The sequence below is a fragment of the Ambystoma mexicanum genome, unplaced genomic scaffold (assembly GCF_040938575.1).
Source record: "Ambystoma mexicanum isolate Mex_15411 unplaced genomic scaffold, UKY_AmexF1_1 Mex_scaf46, whole genome shotgun sequence".
In the NCBI taxonomy this organism is placed as follows: domain Eukaryota; kingdom Metazoa; phylum Chordata; class Amphibia; order Caudata; family Ambystomatidae; genus Ambystoma; species Ambystoma mexicanum.
Window position 1 is genome coordinate 155,565 of NW_027182462.1, and position 23,931 is coordinate 179,495.

A 23,931-nucleotide genomic window follows, 5' to 3' on the forward strand; every position below is an offset into this window, starting at 1 on the left:
ATTGACACGTGTTGAATATGAGGAAGAGCATCATGCTGGCTCCAGTGGCACTGCCTGCAGCATGACAAAAATGTAGAAGGGACATTTGACTGCACCATTGGCTGAACATCAGTGGCAAAGTGTATATCAGGCTAAAAGGTAAGCTCCAGTGGCACAATATGGGCACTACAAGGCACCCATAATTTGGTGTCAGCTAAAAAGACAATGCCAGAGCTTGTGGGTGCTTTTGTACACTTGTGTGTGTGTTTGTGGGTGTAGTTTCATGTCGAAAACCAAAACACAGCAGCTCCAGTGGCGCAATCGGTTAGCGCGCGGTACTTATACAGCAGTACATGCAGTGAGCAATGCCGAGGTTGTGAGTTCAAGCCTCACCTGGAGCAACTTTGGAACTTTTTACTAATTCACCTCAAAACTGAATTATTGAACCAATAAATGTTCTGGACATTTTTTGGTTCACCTCAAGGTTTCCTTGATTGTCAGTTAATGTTGTATGACAGCTCCTCTGCCTTTTAGACATGGAATACTCATTGCAAGTTATTTATGGGGTGTTTGCGCTTTAAATACAGCTACGGAGGGTTTTTGAAAATAGAACAGAAAATAAAAAATGTCAACTGTTATTATACTCCATTTTCTGCTGAGCACCACTTACGGAAGACATTTGTAAAGGTAGAAAAAGGGTTACTGGAGTAGGATCCAGGAGACAATATCAACTTACAAAGAATAATGTTGTCTATTTACTGCATTATCGCCTTTGAAGCAAACCTCTGAGAATAAATACCCTTTCACTAATCAGGCAGTCACTTTGATAAAATCAAGCAGAACAAGGATGCTGATAGGAACTCGCCTCATTTGCATATGGGCTAGGGCTTCTGGGAGCCATGAGAATTAGGAGTTGAAGGTTTTGCAGATCGAGATTGCTAAAGGGCTGGGCATTTGCACAGACCTCTCCATGCCTGATTGGTGCCGAAGGTTAGTTGCAAGTGGTCCCCTGCTCACCCTACCTTACACAGGGCCATGCCCAGTTAGGCCCCTCAGGGCTAGGCCCGGCAGGGCTAAGCCCGGCGTTCGTCAGGCGAAATGCCTGGACCCCTGCTCATCATACCTCAGAATCTGGTCTAGCTATTGCAGACATGGGGAATGGTGCTTATATCCCATTGACAGCGCCCACAAGCTGCATACTAATAGCCAATGATGTGTGAATGCGGTCAGGGTAGCAGACATATAGAACAATTGGGTGGGTTCGCTTCCGAACTGGATGCACAGGAGCAGGAGAGAATGGCTGTTGGCGATGTATGCAACTTGCTCTGCGTGAACACATCTACCGACCCCTTCCCCTACACACACGGGCACATACACACACACACACACACATAGCCATTGGAGCTATGCAGAGCTAATCAGAAAGATTGGTAATCATTAGAACATGAAAGATATGTGTTCATTTTTTATTAAACTTGTGGACTCCCGCAGAAACGGAGGGACTCACATCTCTAATTGAGGCTTGCTTACCTCTATACAAATGTGTTTGCTGGCTGTCTTTCTTCAACTGGTATGTGCGGTTGTGTCTGTCTTTGTCTTTCAACACGCCTGGCACGTTTACATTATCAAAGAGATGATTGTATGGAGATGGGGAACACCCCTCCGTTGCATTGTGAACTTGAACAGTCTTTTCACCAAAGCAGCTACATGCGACATTGCAAGGTTTTTGTCAGTCTTTGCCTGAAAACATTAGGCCTTCCTCTCGAACTCTATTTCACTCCTTCTGTGGAAGACTTCAATTATGAGGATGCATCCCGTCATAAAAGGTTCTCTGTAGATGGTGCAACTCTGGCTTCTCTTCCCCGTGCTTTTTGAAAATAATCCGCCCGAGGCCCTGATGAGGTTTGAACTCATGACCCCTGGTTTACGAGACCAGTGCTCTGCCACTGAGCTACAAGGCCACCTGCTGCTTGCTCACAGCCAACAACAGAAAGTGCAAAGAAACCATGGTTTTTACCTAGGTAGATCTCCAGGTATATGAATTTCTGGTTGTGTAAAAATGGCTGTATATCTCTGCATGTGTTCAGTACGTCATCATACATCTGATTTGCGAAAGCGTGTGTGCTTATGTTGGTGATACATTGTCGGTATGCGTTTGAGTATGTACTTTTACGGGTATGTATGTATTGAGTAGGATGCTGAACAGGTTCATGAGTTTAGATAGCAGGTCAGAATGATGGCAAAAGGAACATGTAAAAGGCAGACAACTAAAAGAAAAAAGAATTTGGGATGTAAGCTTGGGAGTTTACTAACTGCGCTGATTTTGGCTCCTATAATAGTAAAGAATGGAAACCTACGAGGAAAGTCTTTGACTAATTTCATTCTCCGCCTGCACCAATGAACTTATTTTTACATCTCTATTTCCATATCTGTACTCATTCCTGTCTTTCACAGGGAGGTTGAAAGACTTTGGTCTATGTTTAAATGCAGACTATAAAGAAAAAATACGACGAAGGTGGGATTCGAACCCACGCGTGCAGAGCACAATGGATTAGCAGTCCATCGCCTTAACCACTCGGCCACCTCGTCTGTTTGGGAACGGTGCTCGAATCCCATGCTTAAAGAAGAGATAAAACAATGGTGGTGCAAAGTCAGTGAAAAATAGATCATGTTTGTCATAATAGAAACAAGATCGTTGACTCGTTCTTCCTTACCCGGCCATTGATAGATAAACACATCAAGTTGAAGTTCAGAAAAATATAACAAGAGCTCCTGGAGGGTTCACAACACTAATCCAGAGGAAGGTGCTTGAGCTTCCGTATGGCACACCATTAGTAGTAAAACCAGCATAACGCAAGCTCCAGTTTCCCAGTGTTTGGCATCATTCAACGTTTCCAGCCAAGATCAAAGTTCAGATGCTGCTGCTTCCTGTGATGTCATTGAATTTAAATAGTGAGTGATGGCAATAACCCTTTTCCAATTAAATTTTGCCACATCAACGTCCCTGAAAATAGAGAAAGGCGTGCAACCCAGAACCGCTGTACTGTTCAATAGAGTAAGGGCTTCACCGTGATCATCTGCATCTGTCATCACAAAATTATCAAGGTCTTTTTCTTGAAGAAATTAGGTCCAGAAAGCCGACCTTCCCCACAGACTATTCAGACACCTTGCGCTTGTGGCTTTGTTATAGGCCCGAATCCATTGGTAAAAGGTTGCACAGGTACAATGTGCAATATCAGTTCCTATTCAACAATGTTCAAGAAAATTACCATTTGGATGCCCTGATGAGGATCGAACTCACGACCCCTGGTTTACAAGACCAGTGCTCTGCCACTGAGCTACAGAGCCCCTCAGGTTACGACGCATAACAGCAACACAACGAGCACACAACATGATGTTTACTGGGTAGACATATTTGAAGGGTGTGTGAGAATGTATGTATATGATTGTGATTTGACCTGTTTTTTTCTGGCCGATTTTTTGAGGAGCAGCTAATTTGTGCGTATTCCGTGCAATTTTAGGGTGACTAATGAGGAGATGTGATGCGTGAAAGTTGAAAAAAACATGTACATGGCAGCAGAGAGACAATATGGATATTACCTTTGCTTTTTTAAATTTCTATCCGGATTCTGGCTCAAAGGGTAGTCAAGCACAGCAGATTGCATTCCTGCCAGTGACACGACAACCTTGTTTGTGTCCTTCTTAATCAACTAACATGCATATTTTCACTTTTGTCTGTATGTTCTTTGAAAGCCAATGGCAATGGTGCTTAGAGCAATGCAGATGTTTAAAAAAGATTTCAAAAGTTAAAATCGACAAAGGTGGGATTCGAAACCACGCGTGTACAGCAGATTAGCAGTCCATCGCCTTAACCACTCGGCCACCTCGTCTACAGGGATTATGTTAGGCATTCAAGTCTTTACAGGTAATAACACAAACATCTTCAAAATAGAACCACAATGCGTTCCTTGTTGAGGTACATCCAGCCGTTTGCAGGAAAACTGCCTCACTTGCTGTTGAGAAAAATTCATCAAAGTCCTGGGGTGTTTATAGGCATCGCCAAGATGACATTGGGAGGTGTTTCAATTGACACGTGTTGAATATGAGGAAGAGCATCATGCTGGCTCCAGTGGCACTGCCTGCAGCATGACAAAAATGTAGAAGGGACATTTGACTGCACCATTGGCTGAACATCAGTGGCAAAGTGTATATCAGGCTAAAAGGTAAGCTCCAGTGGCACAATATGGGCACTACAAGGCACCCATAATTTGGTGTCAGCTAAAAAGACAATGCCAGAGCTTGTGGGTGCTTTTGTACACTTGTGTGTGTGTTTGTGGGTGTAGTTTCATGTCGAAAACCAAAACACAGCAGCTCCAGTGGCGCAATCGGTTAGCGCGCGGTACTTATACAGCAGTACATGCAGTGAGCAATGCCGAGGTTGTGAGTTCAAGCCTCACCTGGAGCAACTTTGGAACTTTTTACTAATTCACCTCAAAACTGAATTATTGAACCAATAAATGTTCTGGACATTTTTTGGTTCACCTCAAGGTTTCCTTGATTGTCAGTTAATGTTGTATGACAGCTCCTCTGCCTTTTAGACATGGAATACTCATTGCAAGTTATTTATGGGGTGTTTGCGCTTTAAATACAGCTACGGAGGGTTTTTGAAAATAGAACAGAAAATAAAAAATGTCAACTGTTATTATACTCCATTTTCTGCTGAGCACCACTTACGGAAGACATTTGTAAAGGTAGAAAAAGGGTTACTGGAGTAGGATCCAGGAGACAATATCAACTTACAAAGAATAATGTTGTCTATTTACTGCATTATCGCCTTTGAAGCAAACCTCTGAGAATAAATACCCTTTCACTAATCAGGCAGTCACTTTGATAAAATCAAGCAGAACAAGGATGCTGATAGGAACTCGCCTCATTTGCATATGGGCTAGGGCTTCTGGGAGCCATGAGAATTAGGAGTTGAAGGTTTTGCAGATCGAGATTGCTAAAGGGCTGGGCATTTGCACAGACCTCTCCATGCCTGATTGGTGCCGAAGGTTAGTTGCAAGTGGTCCCCTGCTCACCCTACCTTACACAGGGCCATGCCCAGTTAGGCCCCTAAGGGCTAGGCCCGGCAGGGCTAAGCCCGGCGTTTGTCAGGCGAAGTGCCTGGACCCCTGCTCATCATACCTCAGAATCTGGTCTAGCTATTGCAGACATGGGGAATGGTGCTTATATCCCATTGACAGCGCCCACAAGCTGCATACTAATAGCCAATGATGTGTGAATGCGGTCAGGGTAGCAGACATATAGAACAATTGGGTGGGTTCGCTTCCGAACTGGATGCACAGGAGCAGGAGAGAATGGCTGTTGGCGATGTATGCAACTTGCTCTGCGTGAACACATCTACCGACCCCTTCCCCTACACACACGGGCACATACACACACACACACACACATAGCCATTGGAGCTATGCAGAGCTAATCAGAAAGATTGGTAATCATTAGAACATGAAAGATATGTGTTCATTTTTTATTAAACTTGTGGACTCCCGCAGAAACGGAGGGACTCACATCTCTAATTGAGGCTTGCTTACCTCTATACAAATGTGTTTGCTGGCTGTCTTTCTTCAACTGGTATGTGCGGTTGTGTCTGTCTTTGTCTTTCAACACGCCTGGCACGTTTACATTATCAAAGAGATGATTGTATGGAGATGGGGAACACCCCTCCGTTGCATTGTGAACTTGAACAGTCTTTTCACCAAAGCAGCTACATGCGACATTGCAAGGTTTTTGTCAGTCTTTGCCTGAAAACATTAGGCCTTCCTCTCGAACTCTATTTCACTCCTTCTGTGGAAGACTTCAATTATGAGGATGCATCCCGTCATAAAAGGTTCTCTGTAGATGGTGCAACTCTGGCTTCTCTTCCCCGTGCTTTTTGAAAATAATCCGCCCGAGGCCCTGATGAGGTTTGAACTCATGACCCCTGGTTTACGAGACCAGTGCTCTGCCACTGAGCTACAAGGCCACCTGCTGCTTGCTCACAGCCAACAACAGAAAGTGCAAAGAAACCATGGTTTTTACCTAGGTAGATCTCCAGGTATATGAATTTCTGGTTGTGTAAAAATGGCTGTATATCTCTGCATGTGTTCAGTACGTCATCATACATCTGATTTGCGAAAGCGTGTGTGCTTATGTTGGTGATACATTGTCGGTATGCGTTTGAGTATGTACTTTTACGGGTATGTATGTATTGAGTAGGATGCTGAACAGGTTCATGAGTTTAGATAGCAGGTCAGAATGATGGCAAAAGGAACATGTAAAAGGCAGACAACTAAAAGAAAAAAGAATTTGGGATGTAAGCTTGGGAGTTTACTAACTGCGCTGATTTTGGCTCCTATAATAGTAAAGAATGGAAACCTACGAGGAAAGTCTTTGACTAATTTCATTCTCCGCCTGCACCAATGAACTTATTTTTACATCTCTATTTCCATATCTGTACTCATTCCTGTCTTTCACAGGGAGGTTGAAAGACTTTGGTCTATGTTTAAATGCAGACTATAAAGAAAAAATACGACGAAGGTGGGATTCGAACCCACGCGTGCAGAGCACAATGGATTAGCAGTCCATCGCCTTAACCACTCGGCCACCTCGTCTGTTTGGGAACGGTGCTCGAATCCCATGCTTAAAGAAGAGATAAAACAATGGTGGTGCAAAGTCAGTGAAAAATAGATCATGTTTGTCATAATAGAAACAAGATCGTTGACTCGTTCTTCCTTACCCGGCCATTGATAGATAAACACATCAAGTTGAAGTTCAGAAAAATATAACTAGAGCTCCTGGAGGGTTCACAACACTAATCCAGAGGAAGGTGCTTGAGCTTCCGTATGGCACACCATTAGTAGTAAAACCAGCATAACGCAAGCTCCAGTTTCCCAGTGTTTGGCATCATTCAACGTTTCCAGCCAAGATCAAAGTTCAGATGCTGCTGCTTCCTGTGATGTCATTGAATTTAAATAGTGAGTGATGGCAATAACCCTTTTCCAATTAAATTTTGCCACATCAACGTCCCTGAAAATAGAGAAAGGCGTGCAACCCAGAACCGCTGTACTGTTCAATAGAGTAAGGGCTTCACCGTGATCATCTGCATCTGTCATCACAAAATTATCAAGGTCTTTTTCTTGAAGAAATTAGGTCCAGAAAGCCGACCTTCCCCACAGACTATTCAGACACCTTGCGCTTGTGGCTTTGTTATAGGCCCGAATCCATTGGTAAAAGGTTGCACAGGTACAATGTGCAATATCAGTTCCTATTCAACAATGTTCAAGAAAATTACCATTTGGAGGCCCTGATGAGGATCGAACTCACGACCCCTGGTTTACAAGACCAGTGCTCTGCCACTGAGCTACAGAGCCCCTCAGGTTACGACGCATAACAGCAACACAACGAGCACACAACATGATGTTTACTGGGTAGACATATTTGAAGGGTGTGTGAGAATGTATGTATATGATTGTGATTTGACCTGTTTTTTTCTGGCCGATTTTTTGAGGAGCAGCTAATTTGTGCGTATTCCGTGCAATTTTAGGGTGACTAATGAGGAGATGTGATGCGTGAAAGTTGAAAAAAACATGTACATGGCAGCAGAGAGACAATATGGATATTACCTTTGCTTTTTTAAATTTCTATCCGGATTCTGGCTCAAAGGGTAGTCAAGCACAGCAGATTGCATTCCTGCCAGTGACACGACAACCTTGTTTGTGTCCTTCTTAATCAACTAACATGCATATTTTCACTTTTGTCTGTATGTTCTTTGAAAGCCAATGGCAATGGTGCTTAGAGCAATGCAGATGTTTAAAAAAGATTTCAAAAGTTAAAATCGACAAAGGTGGGATTCGAAACCACGCGTGTACAGCAGATTAGCAGTCCATCGCCTTAACCACTCGGCCACCTCGTCTACAGGGATTATGTTAGGCATTCAAGTCTTTACAGGTAATAACACAAACATCTTCAAAATAGAACCACAATGCGTTCCTTGTTGAGGTACATCCAGCCGTTTGCAGGAAAACTGCCTCACTTGCTGTTGAGAAAAATTCATCAAAGTCCTGGGGTGTTTATAGGCATCGCCAAGATGACATTGGGAGGTGTTTCAATTGACACGTGTTGAATATGAGGAAGAGCATCATGCTGGCTCCAGTGGCACTGCCTGCAGCATGACAAAAATGTAGAAGGGACATTTGACTGCACCATTGGCTGAACATCAGTGGCAAAGTGTATATCAGGCTAAAAGGTAAGCTCCAGTGGCACAATATGGGCACTACAAGGCACCCATAATTTGGTGTCAGCTAAAAAGACAATGCCAGAGCTTGTGGGTGCTTTTGTACACTTGTGTGTGTGTTTGTGGGTGTAGTTTCATGTCGAAAACCAAAACACAGCAGCTCCAGTGGCGCAATCGGTTAGCGCGCGGTACTTATACAGCAGTACATGCAGTGAGCAATGCCGAGGTTGTGAGTTCAAGCCTCACCTGGAGCAACTTTGGAACTTTTTACTAATTCACCTCAAAACTGAATTATTGAACCAATAAATGTTCTGGACATTTTTTGGTTCACCTCAAGGTTTCCTTGATTGTCAGTTAATGTTGTATGACAGCTCCTCTGCCTTTTAGACATGGAATACTCATTGCAAGTTATTTATGGGGTGTTTGCGCTTTAAATACAGCTACGGAGGGTTTTTGAAAATAGAACAGAAAATAAAAAATGTCAACTGTTATTATACTCCATTTTCTGCTGAGCACCACTTACGGAAGACATTTGTAAAGGTAGAAAAAGGGTTACTGGAGTAGGATCCAGGAGACAATATCAACTTACAAAGAATAATGTTGTCTATTTACTGCATTATCGCCTTTGAAGCAAACCTCTGAGAATAAATACCCTTTCACTAATCAGGCAGTCACTTTGATAAAATCAAGCAGAACAAGGATGCTGATAGGAACTCGCCTCATTTGCATATGGGCTAGGGCTTCTGGGAGCCATGAGAATTAGGAGTTGAAGGTTTTGCAGATCGAGATTGCTAAAGGGCTGGGCATTTGCACAGACCTCTCCATGCCTGATTGGTGCCGAAGGTTAGTTGCAAGTGGTCCCCTGCTCACCCTACCTTACACAGGGCCATGCCCAGTTAGGCCCCTCAGGGCTAGGCCCGGCAGGGCTAAGCCCGGCGTTCGTCAGGCGAAATGCCTGGACCCCTGCTCATCATACCTCAGAATCTGGTCTAGCTATTGCAGACATGGGGAATGGTGCTTATATCCCATTGACAGCGCCCACAAGCTGCATACTAATAGCCAATGATGTGTGAATGCGGTCAGGGTAGCAGACATATAGAACAATTGGGTGGGTTCGCTTCCGAACTGGATGCACAGGAGCAGGAGAGAATGGCTGTTGGCGATGTATGCAACTTGCTCTGCGTGAACACATCTACCGACCCCTTCCCCTACACACACGGGCACATACACACACACACACACACATAGCCATTGGAGCTATGCAGAGCTAATCAGAAAGATTGGTAATCATTAGAACATGAAAGATATGTGTTCATTTTTTATTAAACTTGTGGACTCCCGCAGAAACGGAGGGACTCACATCTCTAATTGAGGCTTGCTTACCTCTATACAAATGTGTTTGCTGGCTGTCTTTCTTCAACTGGTATGTGCGGTTGTGTCTGTCTTTGTCTTTCAACACGCCTGGCACGTTTACATTATCAAAGAGATGATTGTATGGAGATGGGGAACACCCCTCCGTTGCATTGTGAACTTGAACAGTCTTTTCACCAAAGCAGCTACATGCGACATTGCAAGGTTTTTGTCAGTCTTTGCCTGAAAACATTAGGCCTTCCTCTCGAACTCTATTTCACTCCTTCTGTGGAAGACTTCAATTATGAGGATGCATCCCGTCATAAAAGGTTCTCTGTAGATGGTGCAACTCTGGCTTCTCTTCCCCGTGCTTTTTGAAAATAATCCGCCCGAGGCCCTGATGAGGTTTGAACTCATGACCCCTGGTTTACGAGACCAGTGCTCTGCCACTGAGCTACAAGGCCACCTGCTGCTTGCTCACAGCCAACAACAGAAAGTGCAAAGAAACCATGGTTTTTACCTAGGTAGATCTCCAGGTATATGAATTTCTGGTTGTGTAAAAATGGCTGTATATCTCTGCATGTGTTCAGTACGTCATCATACATCTGATTTGCGAAAGCGTGTGTGCTTATGTTGGTGATACATTGTCGGTATGCGTTTGAGTATGTACTTTTACGGGTATGTATGTATTGAGTAGGATGCTGAACAGGTTCATGAGTTTAGATAGCAGGTCAGAATGATGGCAAAAGGAACATGTAAAAGGCAGACAACTAAAAGAAAAAAGAATTTGGGATGTAAGCTTGGGAGTTTACTAACTGCGCTGATTTTGGCTCCTATAATAGTAAAGAATGGAAACCTACGAGGAAAGTCTTTGACTAATTTCATTCTCCGCCTGCACCAATGAACTTATTTTTACATCTCTATTTCCATATCTGTACTCATTCCTGTCTTTCACAGGGAGGTTGAAAGACTTTGGTCTATGTTTAAATGCAGACTATAAAGAAAAAATACGACGAAGGTGGGATTCGAACCCACGCGTGCAGAGCACAATGGATTAGCAGTCCATCGCCTTAACCACTCGGCCACCTCGTCTGTTTGGGAACGGTGCTCGAATCCCATGCTTAAAGAAGAGATAAAACAATGGTGGTGCAAAGTCAGTGAAAAATAGATCATGTTTGTCATAATAGAAACAAGATCGTTGACTCGTTCTTCCTTACCCGGCCATTGATAGATAAACACATCAAGTTGAAGTTCAGAAAAATATAACTAGAGCTCCTGGAGGGTTCACAACACTAATCCAGAGGAAGGTGCTTGAGCTTCCGTATGGCACACCATTAGTAGTAAAACCAGCATAACGCAAGCTCCAGTTTCCCAGTGTTTGGCATCATTCAACGTTTCCAGCCAAGATCAAAGTTCAGATGCTGCTGCTTCCTGTGATGTCATTGAATTTAAATAGTGAGTGATGGCAATAACCCTTTTCCAATTAAATTTTGCCACATCAACGTCCCTGAAAATAGAGAAAGGCGTGCAACCCAGAACCGCTGTACTGTTCAATAGAGTAAGGGCTTCACCGTGATCATCTGCATCTGTCATCACAAAATTATCAAGGTCTTTTTCTTGAAGAAATTAGGTCCAGAAAGCCGACCTTCCCCACAGACTATTCAGACACCTTGCGCTTGTGGCTTTGTTATAGGCCCGAATCCATTGGTAAAAGGTTGCACAGGTACAATGTGCAATATCAGTTCCTATTCAACAATGTTCAAGAAAATTACCATTTGGAGGCCCTGATGAGGATCGAACTCACGACCCCTGGTTTACAAGACCAGTGCTCTGCCACTGAGCTACAGAGCCCCTCAGGTTACGACGCATAACAGCAACACAACGAGCACACAACATGATGTTTACTGGGTAGACATATTTGAAGGGTGTGTGAGAATGTATGTATATGATTGTGATTTGACCTGTTTTTTTCTGGCCGATTTTTTGAGGAGCAGCTAATTTGTGCGTATTCCGTGCAATTTTAGGGTGACTAATGAGGAGATGTGATGCGTGAAAGTTGAAAAAAACATGTACATGGCAGCAGAGAGACAATATGGATATTACCTTTGCTTTTTTAAATTTCTATCCGGATTCTGGCTCAAAGGGTAGTCAAGCACAGCAGATTGCATTCCTGCCAGTAACACGACAACCTTGTTTGTGTCCTTCTTAATCAACTAACATGCATATTTTCACTTTTGTCTGTATGTTCTTTGAAAGCCAATGGCAATGGTGCTTAGAGCAATGCAGATGTTTAAAAAAGATTTCAAAAGTTAAAATCGACAAAGGTGGGATTCGAAACCACGCGTGTACAGCAGATTAGCAGTCCATCGCCTTAACCACTCGGCCACCTCGTCTACAGGGATTATGTTAGGCATTCAAGTCTTTACAGGTAATAACACAAACATCTTCAAAATAGAACCACAATGCGTTCCTTGTTGAGGTACATCCAGCCGTTTGCAGGAAAACTGCCTCACTTGCTGTTGAGAAAAATTCATCAAAGTCCTGGGGTGTTTATAGGCATCGCCAAGATGACATTGGGAGGTGTTTCAATTGACACGTGTTGAATATGAGGAAGAGCATCATGCTGGCTCCAGTGGCACTGCCTGCAGCATGACAAAAATGTAGAAGGGACATTTGACTGCACCATTGGCTGAACATCAGTGGCAAAGTGTATATCAGGCTAAAAGGTAAGCTCCAGTGGCACAATATGGGCACTACAAGGCACCCATAATTTGGTGTCAGCTAAAAAGACAATGCCAGAGCTTGTGGGTGCTTTTGTACACTTGTGTGTGTGTTTGTGGGTGTAGTTTCATGTCGAAAACCAAAACACAGCAGCTCCAGTGGCGCAATCGGTTAGCGCGCGGTACTTATACAGCAGTACATGCAGTGAGCAATGCCGAGGTTGTGAGTTCAAGCCTCACCTGGAGCAACTTTGGAACTTTTTACTAATTCACCTCAAAACTGAATTATTGAACCAATAAATGTTCTGGACATTTTTTGGTTCACCTCAAGGTTTCCTTGATTGTCAGTTAATGTTGTATGACAGCTCCTCTGCCTTTTAGACATGGAATACTCATTGCAAGTTATTTATGGGGTGTTTGCGCTTTAAATACAGCTACGGAGGGTTTTTGAAAATAGAACAGAAAATAAAAAATGTCAACTGTTATTATACTCCATTTTCTGCTGAGCACCACTTACGGAAGACATTTGTAAAGGTAGAAAAAGGGTTACTGGAGTAGGATCCAGGAGACAATATCAACTTACAAAGAATAATGTTGTCTATTTACTGCATTATCGCCTTTGAAGCAAACCTCTGAGAATAAATACCCTTTCACTAATCAGGCAGTCACTTTGATAAAATCAAGCAGAACAAGGATGCTGATAGGAACTCGCCTCATTTGCATATGGGCTAGGGCTTCTGGGAGCCATGAGAATTAGGAGTTGAAGGTTTTGCAGATCGAGATTGCTAAAGGGCTGGGCATTTGCACAGACCTCTCCATGCCTGATTGGTGCCGAAGGTTAGTTGCAAGTGGTCCCCTGCTCACCCTACCTTACACAGGGCCATGCCCAGTTAGGCCCCTCAGGGCTAGGCCCGGCAGGGCTAAGCCCGGCGTTCGTCAGGCGAAGTGCCTGGACCCCTGCTCATCATACCTCAGAATCTGGTCTAGCTATTGCAGACATGGGGAATGGTGCTTATATCCCATTGACAGCGCCCACAAGCTGCATACTAATAGCCAATGATGTGTGAATGCGGTCAGGGTAGCAGACATATAGAACAATTGGGTGGGTTCGCTTCCGAACTGGATGCACAGGAGCAGGAGAGAATGGCTGTTGGCGATGTATGCAACTTGCTCTGCGTGAACACATCTACCGACCCCTTCCCCTACACACACGGGCACATACACACACACACACACACATAGCCATTGGAGCTATGCAGAGCTAATCAGAAAGATTGGTAATCATTAGAACATGAAAGATATGTGTTCATTTTTTATTAAACTTGTGGACTCCCGCAGAAACGGAGGGACTCACATCTCTAATTGAGGCTTGCTTACCTCTATACAAATGTGTTTGCTGGCTGTCTTTCTTCAACTGGTATGTGCGGTTGTGTCTGTCTTTGTCTTTCAACACGCCTGGCACGTTTACATTATCAAAGAGATGATTGTATGGAGATGGGGAACACCCCTCCGTTGCATTGTGAACTTGAACAGTCTTTTCACCAAAGCAGCTACATGCGACATTGCAAGGTTTTTGTCAGTCTTTGCCTGAAAACATTAGGCCTTCCTCTCGAACTCTATTTCACTCCTTCTGTGGAAGACTTCAATTATGAGGATGCATCCCGTCATAAAAGGTTCTCTGTAGATGGTGCAACTCTGGCTTCTCTTCCCCGTGCTTTTTGAAAATAATCCGCCCGAGGCCCTGATGAGGTTTGAACTCATGACCCCTGGTTTACGAGACCAGTGCTCTGCCACTGAGCTACAAGGCCACCTGCTGCTTGCTCACAGCCAACAACAGAAAGTGCAAAGAAACCATGGTTTTTACCTAGGTAGATCTCCAGGTATATGAATTTCTGGTTGTGTAAAAATGGCTGTATATCTCTGCATGTGTTCAGTACGTCATCATACATCTGATTTGCGAAAGCGTGTGTGCTTATGTTGGTGATACATTGTCGGTATGCGTTTGAGTATGTACTTTTACGGGTATGTATGTATTGAGTAGGATGCTGAACAGGTTCATGAGTTTAGATAGCAGGTCAGAATGATGGCAAAAGGAACATGTAAAAGGCAGACAACTAAAAGAAAAAAGAATTTGGGATGTAAGCTTGGGAGTTTACTAACTGCGCTGATTTTGGCTCCTATAATAGTAAAGAATGGAAACCTACGAGGAAAGTCTTTGACTAATTTCATTCTCCGCCTGCACCAATGAACTTATTTTTACATCTCTATTTCCATATCTGTACTCATTCCTGTCTTTCACAGGGAGGTTGAAAGACTTTGGTCTATGTTTAAATGCAGACTATAAAGAAAAAATACGACGAAGGTGGGATTCGAACCCACGCGTGCAGAGCACAATGGATTAGCAGTCCATCGCCTTAACCACTCGGCCACCTCGTCTGTTTGGGAACGGTGCTCGAATCCCATGCTTAAAGAAGAGATAAAACAATGGTGGTGCAAAGTCAGTGAAAAATAGATCATGTTTGTCATAATAGAAACAAGATCGTTGACTCGTTCTTCCTTACCCGGCCATTGATAGATAAACACATCAAGTTGAAGTTCAGAAAAATATAACTAGAGCTCCTGGAGGGTTCACAACACTAATCCAGAGGAAGGTGCTTGAGCTTCCGTATGGCACACCATTAGTAGTAAAACCAGCATAACGCAAGCTCCAGTTTCCCAGTGTTTGGCATCATTCAACGTTTCCAGCCAAGATCAAAGTTCAGATGCTGCTGCTTCCTGTGATGTCATTGAATTTAAATAGTGAGTGATGGCAATAACCCTTTTCCAATTAAATTTTGCCACATCAACGTCCCTGAAAATAGAGAAAGGCGTGCAACCCAGAACCGCTGTACTGTTCAATAGAGTAAGGGCTTCACCGTGATCATCTGCATCTGTCATCACAAAATTATCAAGGTCTTTTTCTTGAAGAAATTAGGTCCAGAAAGCCGACCTTCCCCACAGACTATTCAGACACCTTGCGCTTGTGGCTTTGTTATAGGCCCGAATCCATTGGTAAAAGGTTGCACAGGTACAATGTGCAATATCAGTTCCTATTCAACAATGTTCAAGAAAATTACCATTTGGAGGCCCTGATGAGGATCGAACTCACGACCCCTGGTTTACAAGACCAGTGCTCTGCCACTGAGCTACAGAGCCCCTCAGGTTACGACGCATAACAGCAACACAACGAGCACACAACATGATGTTTACTGGGTAGACATATTTGAAGGGTGTGTGAGAATGTATGTATATGATTGTGATTTGACCTGTTTTTTTCTGGCCGATTTTTTGAGGAGCAGCTAATTTGTGCGTATTCCGTGCAATTTTAGGGTGACTAATGAGGAGATGTGATGCGTGAAAGTTGAAAAAAACATGTACATGGCAGCAGAGAGACAATATGGATATTACCTTTGCTTTTTTAAATTTCTATCCGGATTCTGGCTCAAAGGGTAGTCAAGCACAGCAGATTGCATTCCTGCCAGTGACACGACAACCTTGTTTGTGTCCTTCTTAATCAACTAACATGCATATTTTCACTTTTGTCTGTATGTTCTTTGAAAGCCAATGGCAATGGTGCTTAGAGCAATGCAGATGTTTAAAAAAGATTTCAAAAGTTAAAATCGACAAAGGTGGGATTCGAAACCACGCGTGTACAGCAGATTAGCAGTCCATCGCCTTAACCACTCGGCCACCTCGTCTACAGGGATTATGTTAGGCATTCAAGTCTTTACAGGTAATAACACAAACATCTTCAAAATAGAACCACAATGCGTTCCTTGTTGAGGTACATCCAGCCGTTTGCAGGAAAACTGCCTCACTTGCTGTTGAGAAAAATTCATCAAAGTCCTGGGGTGTTTATAGGCATCGCCAAGATGACATTGGGAGGTGTTTCAATTGACACGTGTTGAATATGAGGAAGAGCATCATGCTGGCTCCAGTGGCACTGCCTGCAGCATGACAAAAATGTAGAAGGGACATTTGACTGCACCATTGGCTGAACATCAGTGGCAAAGTGTATATCAGGCTAAAAGGTAAGCTCCAGTGGCACAATATGGGCACTACAAGGCACCCATAATTTGGTGTCAGCTAAAAAGACAATGCCAGAGCTTGTGGGTGCTTTTGTACACTTGTGTGTGTGTTTGTGGGTGTAGTTTCATGTCGAAAACCAAAACACAGCAGCTCCAGTGGCGCAATCGGTTAGCGCGCGGTACTTATACAGCAGTACATGCAGTGAGCAATGCCGAGGTTGTGAGTTCAAGCCTCACCTGGAGCAACTTTGGAACTTTTTACTAATTCACCTCAAAACTGAATTATTGAACCAATAAATGTTCTGGACATTTTTTGGTTCACCTCAAGGTTTCCTTGATTGTCAGTTAATGTTGTATGACAGCTCCTCTGCCTTTTAGACATGGAATACTCATTGCAAGTTATTTATGGGGTGTTTGCGCTTTAAATACAGCTACGGAGGGTTTTTGAAAATAGAACAGAAAATAAAAAATGTCAACTGTTATTATACTCCATTTTCTGCTGAGCACCACTTACGGAAGACATTTGTAAAGGTAGAAAAAGGGTTACTGGAGTAGGATCCAGGAGACAATATCAACTTACAAAGAATAATGTTGTCTATTTACTGCATTATCGCCTTTGAAGCAAACCTCTGAGAATAAATACCCTTTCACTAATCAGGCAGTCACTTTGATAAAATCAAGCAGAACAAGGATGCTGATAGGAACTCGCCTCATTTGCATATGGGCTAGGGCTTCTGGGAGCCATGAGAATTAGGAGTTGAAGGTTTTGCAGATCGAGATTGCTAAAGGGCTGGGCATTTGCACAGACCTCTCCATGCCTGATTGGTGCCGAAGGTTAGTTGCAAGTGGTCCCCTGCTCACCCTACCTTACACAGGGCCATGCCCAGTTAGGCCCCTCAGGGCTAGGCCCGGCAGGGCTAAGCCCGGCGTTCGTCAGGCGAAATGCCTGGACCCCTGCTCATCATACCTCAGAATCTGGTCTAGCTATTGCAGACATGGGGAATGGTGCTTATATCCCATTGACAGCGCCCACAAGCTGCATACTAATAGCCAATGATGTGTGAATGCGGTCAGGGTAGCAGACATATAGAACAATTGGGTGGGTTCGCTTCCGAACTGGATGCACAGGAGCAGGAGAGAATGGCTGTTGGCGATGTATGCAACTTGCTCTGCGTGAACACATCTACCGACCCCTTCCCCTACACACACGGGCACATACACACACACACACACACATAGCCATTGGAGCTATGCAGAGCTAATCAGAAAGATTGGTAATCATTAGAACATGAAAGATATGTGTTCATTTTTTATTAAACTTGTGGACTCCCGCAGAAACGGAGGGACTCACATCTCTAATTGAGGCTTGCTTACCTCTATACAAATGTGTTTGCTGGCTGTCTTTCTTCAACTGGTATGTGCGGTTGTGTCTGTCTTTGTCTTTCAACACGCCTGGCACGTTTACATTATCAAAGAGATGATTGTATGGAGATGGGGAACACCCCTCCGTTGCATTGTGAACTTGAACAGTCTTTTCACCAAAGCAGCTACATGCGACATTGCAAGGTTTTTGTCAGTCTTTGCCTGAAAACATTAGGCCTTCCTCTCGAACTCTATTTCACTCCTTCTGTGGAAGACTTCAATTATGAGGATGCATCCCGTCATAAAAGGTTCTCTGTAGATGGTGCAACTCTGGCTTCTCTTCCCCGTGCTTTTTGAAAATAATCCGCCCGAGGCCCTGATGAGGTTTGAACTCATGACCCCTGGTTTACGAGACCAGTGCTCTGCCACTGAGCTACAAGGCCACCTGCTGCTTGCTCACAGCCAACAACAGAAAGTGCAAAGAAACCATGGTTTTTACCTAGGTAGATCTCCAGGTATATGAATTTCTGGTTGTGTAAAAATGGCTGTATATCTCTGCATGTGTTCAGTACGTCATCATACATCTGATTTGCGAAAGCGTGTGTGCTTATGTTGGTGATACATTGTCGGTATGCGTTTGAGTATGTACTTTTACGGGTATGTATGTATTGAGTAGGATGCTGAACAGGTTCATGAGTTTAGATAGCAGGTCAGAATGATGGCAAAAGGAACATGTAAAAGGCAGACAACTAAAAGAAAAAAGAATTTGGGATGTAAGCTTGGGAGTTTACTAACTGCGCTGATTTTGGCTCCTATAATAGTAAAGAATGGAAACCTACGAGGAAAGTCTTTGACTAATTTCATTCTCCGCCTGCACCAATGAACTTATTTTTACATCTCTATTTCCATATCTGTACTCATTCCTGTCTTTCACAGGGAGGTTGAAAGACTTTGGTCTATGTTTAAATGCAGACTATAAAGAAAAAATACGACGAAGGTGGGATTCGAACCCACGCGTGCAGAGCACAATGGATTAGCAGTCCATCGCCTTAACCACTCGGCCACCTCGTCTGTTTGGGAACGGTGCTCGAATCCCATGCTTAAAGAAGAGATAAAACAATGGTGGTGCAAAGTCAGTGAAAAATAGATCATGTTTGTCATAATAGAAACAAGATCGTTGACTCGTTCTTCCTTACCCGGCCATTGATAGATAAACACATCAAGTTGAAGTTCAGAAAAATATAACTAGAGCTCCTGGAGGGTTCACAACACTAATCCAGAGGAAGGTGCTTGAGCTTCCGTATGGCACACCATTAGTAGTAAAACCAGCATAACGCAAGCTCCAGTTTCCCAGTGTTTGGCATCATTCAACGTTTCCAGCCAAGATCAAAGTTCAGATGCTGCTGCTTCCTGTGATGTCATTGAATTTAAATAGTGAGTGATGGCAATAACCCTTTTCCAATTAAATTTTGCCACATCAACGTCCCTGAAAATAGAGAAAGGCGTGCAACCCAGAACCGCTGTACTGTTCAATGGAGTAAGGGCTTCACCGTGATCATCTGCATCTGTCATCACAAAATTATCAAGGTCTTTTTCTTGAAGAAATTAGGTCCAGAAAGCCGACCTTCCCCACAGACTATTCAGACACCTTGCGCTTGTGGCTTTGTTATAGGCCCGAATCCATTGGTAAAAGGTTGCACAGGTACAATGTGCAATATCAGTTCCTATTCAACAATGTTCAAGAAAATTACCATTTGGAGGCCCTGATGAGGATCGAACTCACGACCCCTGGTTTACAAGACCAGTGCTCTGCCACTGAGCTACAGAGCCCCTCAGGTTACGACGCATAACAGCAACACAACGAGCACACAACATGATGTTTACTGGGTAGACATATTTGAAGGGTGTGTGAGAATGTATGTATATGATTGTGATTTGACCTGTTTTTTTCTGGCCGATTTTTTGAGGAGCAGCTAATTTGTGCGTATTCCGTGCAATTTTAGGGTGACTAATGAGGAGATGTGATGCGTGAAAGTTGAAAAAAACATGTACATGGCAGCAGAGAGACAATATGGATATTACCTTTGCTTTTTTAAATTTCTATCCGGATTCTGGCTCAAAGGGTAGTCAAGCACAGCAGATTGCATTCCTGCCAGTAACACGACAACCTTGTTTGTGTCCTTCTTAATCAACTAACATGCATATTTTCACTTTTGTCTGTATGTTCTTTGAAAGCCAATGGCAATGGTGCTTAGAGCAATGCAGATGTTTAAAAAAGATTTCAAAAGTTAAAATCGACAAAGGTGGGATTCGAAACCACGCGTGTACAGCAGATTAGCAGTCCATCGCCTTAACCACTCGGCCACCTCGTCTACAGGGATTATGTTAGGCATTCAAGTCTTTACAGGTAATAACACAAACATCTTCAAAATAGAACCACAATGCGTTCCTTGTTGAGGTACATCCAGCCGTTTGCAGGAAAACTGCCTCACTTGCTGTTGAGAAAAATTCATCAAAGTCCTGGGGTGTTTATAGGCATCGCCAAGATGACATTGGGAGGTGTTTCAATTGACACGTGTTGAATATGAGGAAGAGCATCATGCTGGCTCCAGTGGCACTGCCTGCAGCATGACAAAAATGTAGAAGGGACATTTGACTGCACCATTGGCTGAACATCAGTGGCAAAGTGTATATCAGGCTAAAAGGTAAGCTCCAGTGGCACAATATGGGCACTACAAGGCACCCATAATTTGGTGTCAGCTAAAAAGACAATGCCAGAGCTTGTGGGTGCTTTTGTACACTTGTGTGTGTGTTTGTGGGTGTAGTTTCATGTCGAAAACCAAAACACAGCAGCTCCAGTGGCGCAATCGGTTAGCGCGCGGTACTTATACAGCAGTACATGCAGTGAGCAATGCCGAGGTTGTGAGTTCAAGCCTCACCTGGAGCAACTTTGGAACTTTTTACTAATTCACCTCAAAACTGAATTATTGAACCAATAAATGTTCTGGACATTTTTTGGTTCACCTCAAGGTTTCCTTGATTGTCAGTTAATGTTGTATGACAGCTCCTCTGCCTTTTAGACATGGAATACTCATTGCAAGTTATTTATGGGGTGTTTGCGCTTTAAATACAGCTACGGAGGGTTTTTGAAAATAGAACAGAAAATAAAAAATGTCAACTGTTATTATACTCCATTTTCTGCTGAGCACCACTTACGGAAGACATTTGTAAAGGTAGAAAAAGGGTTACTGGAGTAGGATCCAGGAGACAATATCAACTTACAAAGAATAATGTTGTCTATTTACTGCATTATCGCCTTTGAAGCAAACCTCTGAGAATAAATACCCTTTCACTAATCAGGCAGTCACTTTGATAAAATCAAGCAGAACAAGGATGCTGATAGGAACTCGCCTCATTTGCATATGGGCTAGGGCTTCTGGGAGCCATGAGAATTAGGAGTTGAAGGTTTTGCAGATCGAGATTGCTAAAGGGCTGGGCATTTGCACAGACCTCTCCATGCCTGATTGGTGCCGAAGGTTAGTTGCAAGTGGTCCCCTGCTCACCCTACCTTACACAGGGCCATGCCCAGTTAGGCCCCTCAGGGCTAGGCCCGGCAGGGCTAAGCCCGGCGTTCGTCAGGCGAAGTGCCTGGACCCCTGCTCATCATACCTCAGAATCTGGTCTAGCTATTGCAGACATGGGGAATGGTGCTTATATCCCATTGACAGCGCCCACAAGCTGCATACTAATAGCCAATGATGTGTGAATGCGGTCAGGGTAGCAGACATATAGAACAATTGGGTGGGTTCGCTTCCGAACTGGATGCACAGGAGCAGGAGAGAATGGCTGTTGGCGATGTATGCAACTTGCTCTGCGTGAACACATCTACCGACCCCTTCCCCTACACACACGGGCACATACACACACACACACACACATAGCCATTGGAGCTATGCAGAGCTAATCAGAAAGATTGGTAATCATTAGAACATGAAAGATATGTGTTCATTTTTTATTAAACTTGTGGACTCCCGCAGAAACGGAGGGACTCACATCTCTAATTGAGGCTTGCTTACCTCTATACAAATGTGTTTGCTGGCTGTCTTTCTTCAACTGGTATGTGCGGTTGTGTCTGTCTTTGTCTTTCAACACGCCTGGCACGTTTACATTATCAAAGAGATGATTGTATGGAGATGGGGAACACCCCTCCGTTGCATTGTGAACTTGAACAGTCTTTTCACCAAAGCAGCTACATGCGACATTGCAAGGTTTTTGTCAGTCTTTGCCTGAAAACATTAGGCCTTCCTCTCGAACTCTATTTCACTCCTTCTGTGGAAGACTTCAATTATGAGGATGCATCCCGTCATAAAAGGTTCTCTGTAGATGGTGCAACTCTGGCTTCTCTTCCCCGTGCTTTTTGAAAATAATCCGCCCGAGGCCCTGATGAGGTTTGAACTCATGACCCCTGGTTTACGAGACCAGTGCTCTGCCACTGAGCTACAAGGCCACCTGCTGCTTGCACATAGCCAACAACATAAAGTGCAAAGAAACCATGGTTTTTACCTAGGTAGATCTCCAGGTATATGAATTTCTGGTTGTGTAAAAATGGCTGTATATCTCTGCATGTGTTCAGTACGTCATCATACATCTGATTTGCGAAAGCGTGTGTGCTTATGTTGGTGATACATTGTCGGTATGCGTTTGAGTATGTACTTTTACGGGTATGTATGTATTGAGTAGGATGCTGAACAGGTTCATGAGTTTAGATAGCAGGTCAGAATGATGGCAAAAGGAACATGTAAAAGGCAGACAACTAAAAGAAAAAAGAATTTGGGATGTAAGCTTGGGAGTTTACTAACTGCGCTGATTTTGGCTCCTATAATAGTAAAGAATGGAAACCTACGAGGAAAGTCTTTGACTAATTTCATTCTCCGCCTGCACCAATGAACTTATTTTTACATCTCTATTTCCATATCTGTACTCATTCCTGTCTTTCACAGGGAGGTTGAAAGACTTTGGTCTATGTTTAAATGCAGACTATAAAGAAAAAATACGACGAAGGTGGGATTCGAACCCACGCGTGCAGAGCACAATGGATTAGCAGTCCATCGCCTTAACCACTCGGCCACCTCGTCTGTTTGGGAACGGTGCTCGAATCCCATGCTTAAAGAAGAGATAAAACAATGGTGGTGCAAAGTCAGTGAAAAATAGATCATGTTTGTCATAATAGAAACAAGATCGTTGACTCGTTCTTCCTTACCCGGCCATTGATAGATAAACACATCAAGTTGAAGTTCAGAAAAATATAACTAGAGCTCCTGGAGGGTTCACAACACTAATCCAGAGGAAGGTGCTTGAGCTTCCGTATGGCACACCATTAGTAGTAAAACCAGCATAACGCAAGCTCCAGTTTCCCAGTGTTTGGCATCATTCAACGTTTCCAGCCAAGATCAAAGTTCAGATGCTGCTGCTTCCTGTGATGTCATTGAATTTAAATAGTGAGTGATGGCAATAACCCTTTTCCAATTAAATTTTGCCACATCAACGTCCCTGAAAATAGAGAAAGGCGTGCAACCCAGAACCGCTGTACTGTTCAATAGAGTAAGGGCTTCACCGTGATCATCTGCATCTGTCATCACAAAATTATCAAGGTCTTTTTCTTGAAGAAATTAGGTCCAGAAAGCCGACCTTCCCCACAGACTATTCAGACACCTTGCGCTTGTGGCTTTGTTATAGGCCCGAATCCATTGGTAAAAGGTTGCACAGGTACAATGTGCAATATCAGTTCCTATTCAACAATGTTCAAGAAAATTACCATTTGGAGGCCCTGATGAGGATCGAACTCACGACCCCTGGTTTACAAGACCAGTGCTCTGCCACTGAGCTACAGAGCCCCTCAGGTTACGACGCATAACAGCAACACAACGAGCACACAACATGATGTTTACTGGGTAGACATATTTGAAGGGTGTGTGAGAATGTATGTATATGATTGTGATTTGACCTGTTTTTTTCTGGCCGATTTTTTGAGGAGCAGCTAATTTGTGCGTATTCCGTGCAATTTTAGGGTGACTAATGAGGAGATGTGATGCGTGAAAGTTGAAAAAAACATGTACATGGCAGCAGAGAGACAATATGGATATTACCTTTGCTTTTTTAAATTTCTATCCGGATTCTG

At 43.5% G+C, this 23,931-nt stretch overlaps 24 non-coding genes across 24 annotated transcripts; 6 read left to right on the top strand and 18 right to left on the bottom strand.

Annotated features, from left to right (window-relative positions):
* The first annotated feature begins 285 nt into the window (after positions 1-285).
* Positions 286-380, top strand: TRNAI-UAU (transfer RNA isoleucine (anticodon UAU)). Its single transcript has 2 exons — positions 286-323; positions 345-380. It is a non-coding gene; the product is annotated as a tRNA-Ile (tRNA).
* A 1,488-nt stretch (positions 381-1,868) lies between these two features.
* TRNAT-CGU (transfer RNA threonine (anticodon CGU)) lies at positions 1,869-1,940 on the bottom strand. The gene has a single exon. It is a non-coding gene; the product is annotated as a tRNA-Thr (tRNA).
* Positions 1,941-2,486: 546 nt separating this feature from the next.
* On the bottom strand, positions 2,487-2,568 carry TRNAS-GCU (transfer RNA serine (anticodon GCU)). The gene has a single exon. It is a non-coding gene; the product is annotated as a tRNA-Ser (tRNA).
* A 684-nt stretch (positions 2,569-3,252) lies between these two features.
* TRNAT-UGU (transfer RNA threonine (anticodon UGU)) lies at positions 3,253-3,327 on the bottom strand. The gene has a single exon. It is a non-coding gene; the product is annotated as a tRNA-Thr (tRNA).
* Positions 3,328-4,349: 1,022 nt separating this feature from the next.
* Positions 4,350-4,444, top strand: TRNAI-UAU (transfer RNA isoleucine (anticodon UAU)). The gene is made up of 2 exons: positions 4,350-4,387; positions 4,409-4,444. It is a non-coding gene; the product is annotated as a tRNA-Ile (tRNA).
* A 1,488-nt stretch (positions 4,445-5,932) lies between these two features.
* On the bottom strand, positions 5,933-6,004 carry TRNAT-CGU (transfer RNA threonine (anticodon CGU)). The gene has a single exon. It is a non-coding gene; the product is annotated as a tRNA-Thr (tRNA).
* Positions 6,005-6,550: 546 nt separating this feature from the next.
* TRNAS-GCU (transfer RNA serine (anticodon GCU)) lies at positions 6,551-6,632 on the bottom strand. Its single transcript has one exon. It is a non-coding gene; the product is annotated as a tRNA-Ser (tRNA).
* A 687-nt stretch (positions 6,633-7,319) lies between these two features.
* Positions 7,320-7,391, bottom strand: TRNAT-UGU (transfer RNA threonine (anticodon UGU)). The gene has a single exon. It is a non-coding gene; the product is annotated as a tRNA-Thr (tRNA).
* A 1,022-nt stretch (positions 7,392-8,413) lies between these two features.
* Positions 8,414-8,508, top strand: TRNAI-UAU (transfer RNA isoleucine (anticodon UAU)). Its single transcript has 2 exons — positions 8,414-8,451; positions 8,473-8,508. It is a non-coding gene; the product is annotated as a tRNA-Ile (tRNA).
* A 1,488-nt stretch (positions 8,509-9,996) lies between these two features.
* TRNAT-CGU (transfer RNA threonine (anticodon CGU)) lies at positions 9,997-10,068 on the bottom strand. Its single transcript has one exon. It is a non-coding gene; the product is annotated as a tRNA-Thr (tRNA).
* A 546-nt stretch (positions 10,069-10,614) lies between these two features.
* On the bottom strand, positions 10,615-10,696 carry TRNAS-GCU (transfer RNA serine (anticodon GCU)). Its single transcript has one exon. It is a non-coding gene; the product is annotated as a tRNA-Ser (tRNA).
* A 687-nt stretch (positions 10,697-11,383) lies between these two features.
* TRNAT-UGU (transfer RNA threonine (anticodon UGU)) lies at positions 11,384-11,455 on the bottom strand. The gene has a single exon. It is a non-coding gene; the product is annotated as a tRNA-Thr (tRNA).
* A 1,022-nt stretch (positions 11,456-12,477) lies between these two features.
* TRNAI-UAU (transfer RNA isoleucine (anticodon UAU)) lies at positions 12,478-12,572 on the top strand. Its single transcript has 2 exons — positions 12,478-12,515; positions 12,537-12,572. It is a non-coding gene; the product is annotated as a tRNA-Ile (tRNA).
* Positions 12,573-14,060: 1,488 nt separating this feature from the next.
* TRNAT-CGU (transfer RNA threonine (anticodon CGU)) lies at positions 14,061-14,132 on the bottom strand. Its single transcript has one exon. It is a non-coding gene; the product is annotated as a tRNA-Thr (tRNA).
* Positions 14,133-14,678: 546 nt separating this feature from the next.
* Positions 14,679-14,760, bottom strand: TRNAS-GCU (transfer RNA serine (anticodon GCU)). Its single transcript has one exon. It is a non-coding gene; the product is annotated as a tRNA-Ser (tRNA).
* Positions 14,761-15,447: 687 nt separating this feature from the next.
* TRNAT-UGU (transfer RNA threonine (anticodon UGU)) lies at positions 15,448-15,519 on the bottom strand. Its single transcript has one exon. It is a non-coding gene; the product is annotated as a tRNA-Thr (tRNA).
* A 1,022-nt stretch (positions 15,520-16,541) lies between these two features.
* Positions 16,542-16,636, top strand: TRNAI-UAU (transfer RNA isoleucine (anticodon UAU)). Its single transcript has 2 exons — positions 16,542-16,579; positions 16,601-16,636. It is a non-coding gene; the product is annotated as a tRNA-Ile (tRNA).
* Positions 16,637-18,124: 1,488 nt separating this feature from the next.
* On the bottom strand, positions 18,125-18,196 carry TRNAT-CGU (transfer RNA threonine (anticodon CGU)). Its single transcript has one exon. It is a non-coding gene; the product is annotated as a tRNA-Thr (tRNA).
* A 546-nt stretch (positions 18,197-18,742) lies between these two features.
* TRNAS-GCU (transfer RNA serine (anticodon GCU)) lies at positions 18,743-18,824 on the bottom strand. The gene has a single exon. It is a non-coding gene; the product is annotated as a tRNA-Ser (tRNA).
* Positions 18,825-19,511: 687 nt separating this feature from the next.
* Positions 19,512-19,583, bottom strand: TRNAT-UGU (transfer RNA threonine (anticodon UGU)). The gene has a single exon. It is a non-coding gene; the product is annotated as a tRNA-Thr (tRNA).
* A 1,022-nt stretch (positions 19,584-20,605) lies between these two features.
* On the top strand, positions 20,606-20,700 carry TRNAI-UAU (transfer RNA isoleucine (anticodon UAU)). Its single transcript has 2 exons — positions 20,606-20,643; positions 20,665-20,700. It is a non-coding gene; the product is annotated as a tRNA-Ile (tRNA).
* Positions 20,701-22,188: 1,488 nt separating this feature from the next.
* TRNAT-CGU (transfer RNA threonine (anticodon CGU)) lies at positions 22,189-22,260 on the bottom strand. Its single transcript has one exon. It is a non-coding gene; the product is annotated as a tRNA-Thr (tRNA).
* A 546-nt stretch (positions 22,261-22,806) lies between these two features.
* TRNAS-GCU (transfer RNA serine (anticodon GCU)) lies at positions 22,807-22,888 on the bottom strand. Its single transcript has one exon. It is a non-coding gene; the product is annotated as a tRNA-Ser (tRNA).
* A 687-nt stretch (positions 22,889-23,575) lies between these two features.
* TRNAT-UGU (transfer RNA threonine (anticodon UGU)) lies at positions 23,576-23,647 on the bottom strand. Its single transcript has one exon. It is a non-coding gene; the product is annotated as a tRNA-Thr (tRNA).
* Between the last annotated feature and the right edge of the window lie 284 nt (positions 23,648-23,931).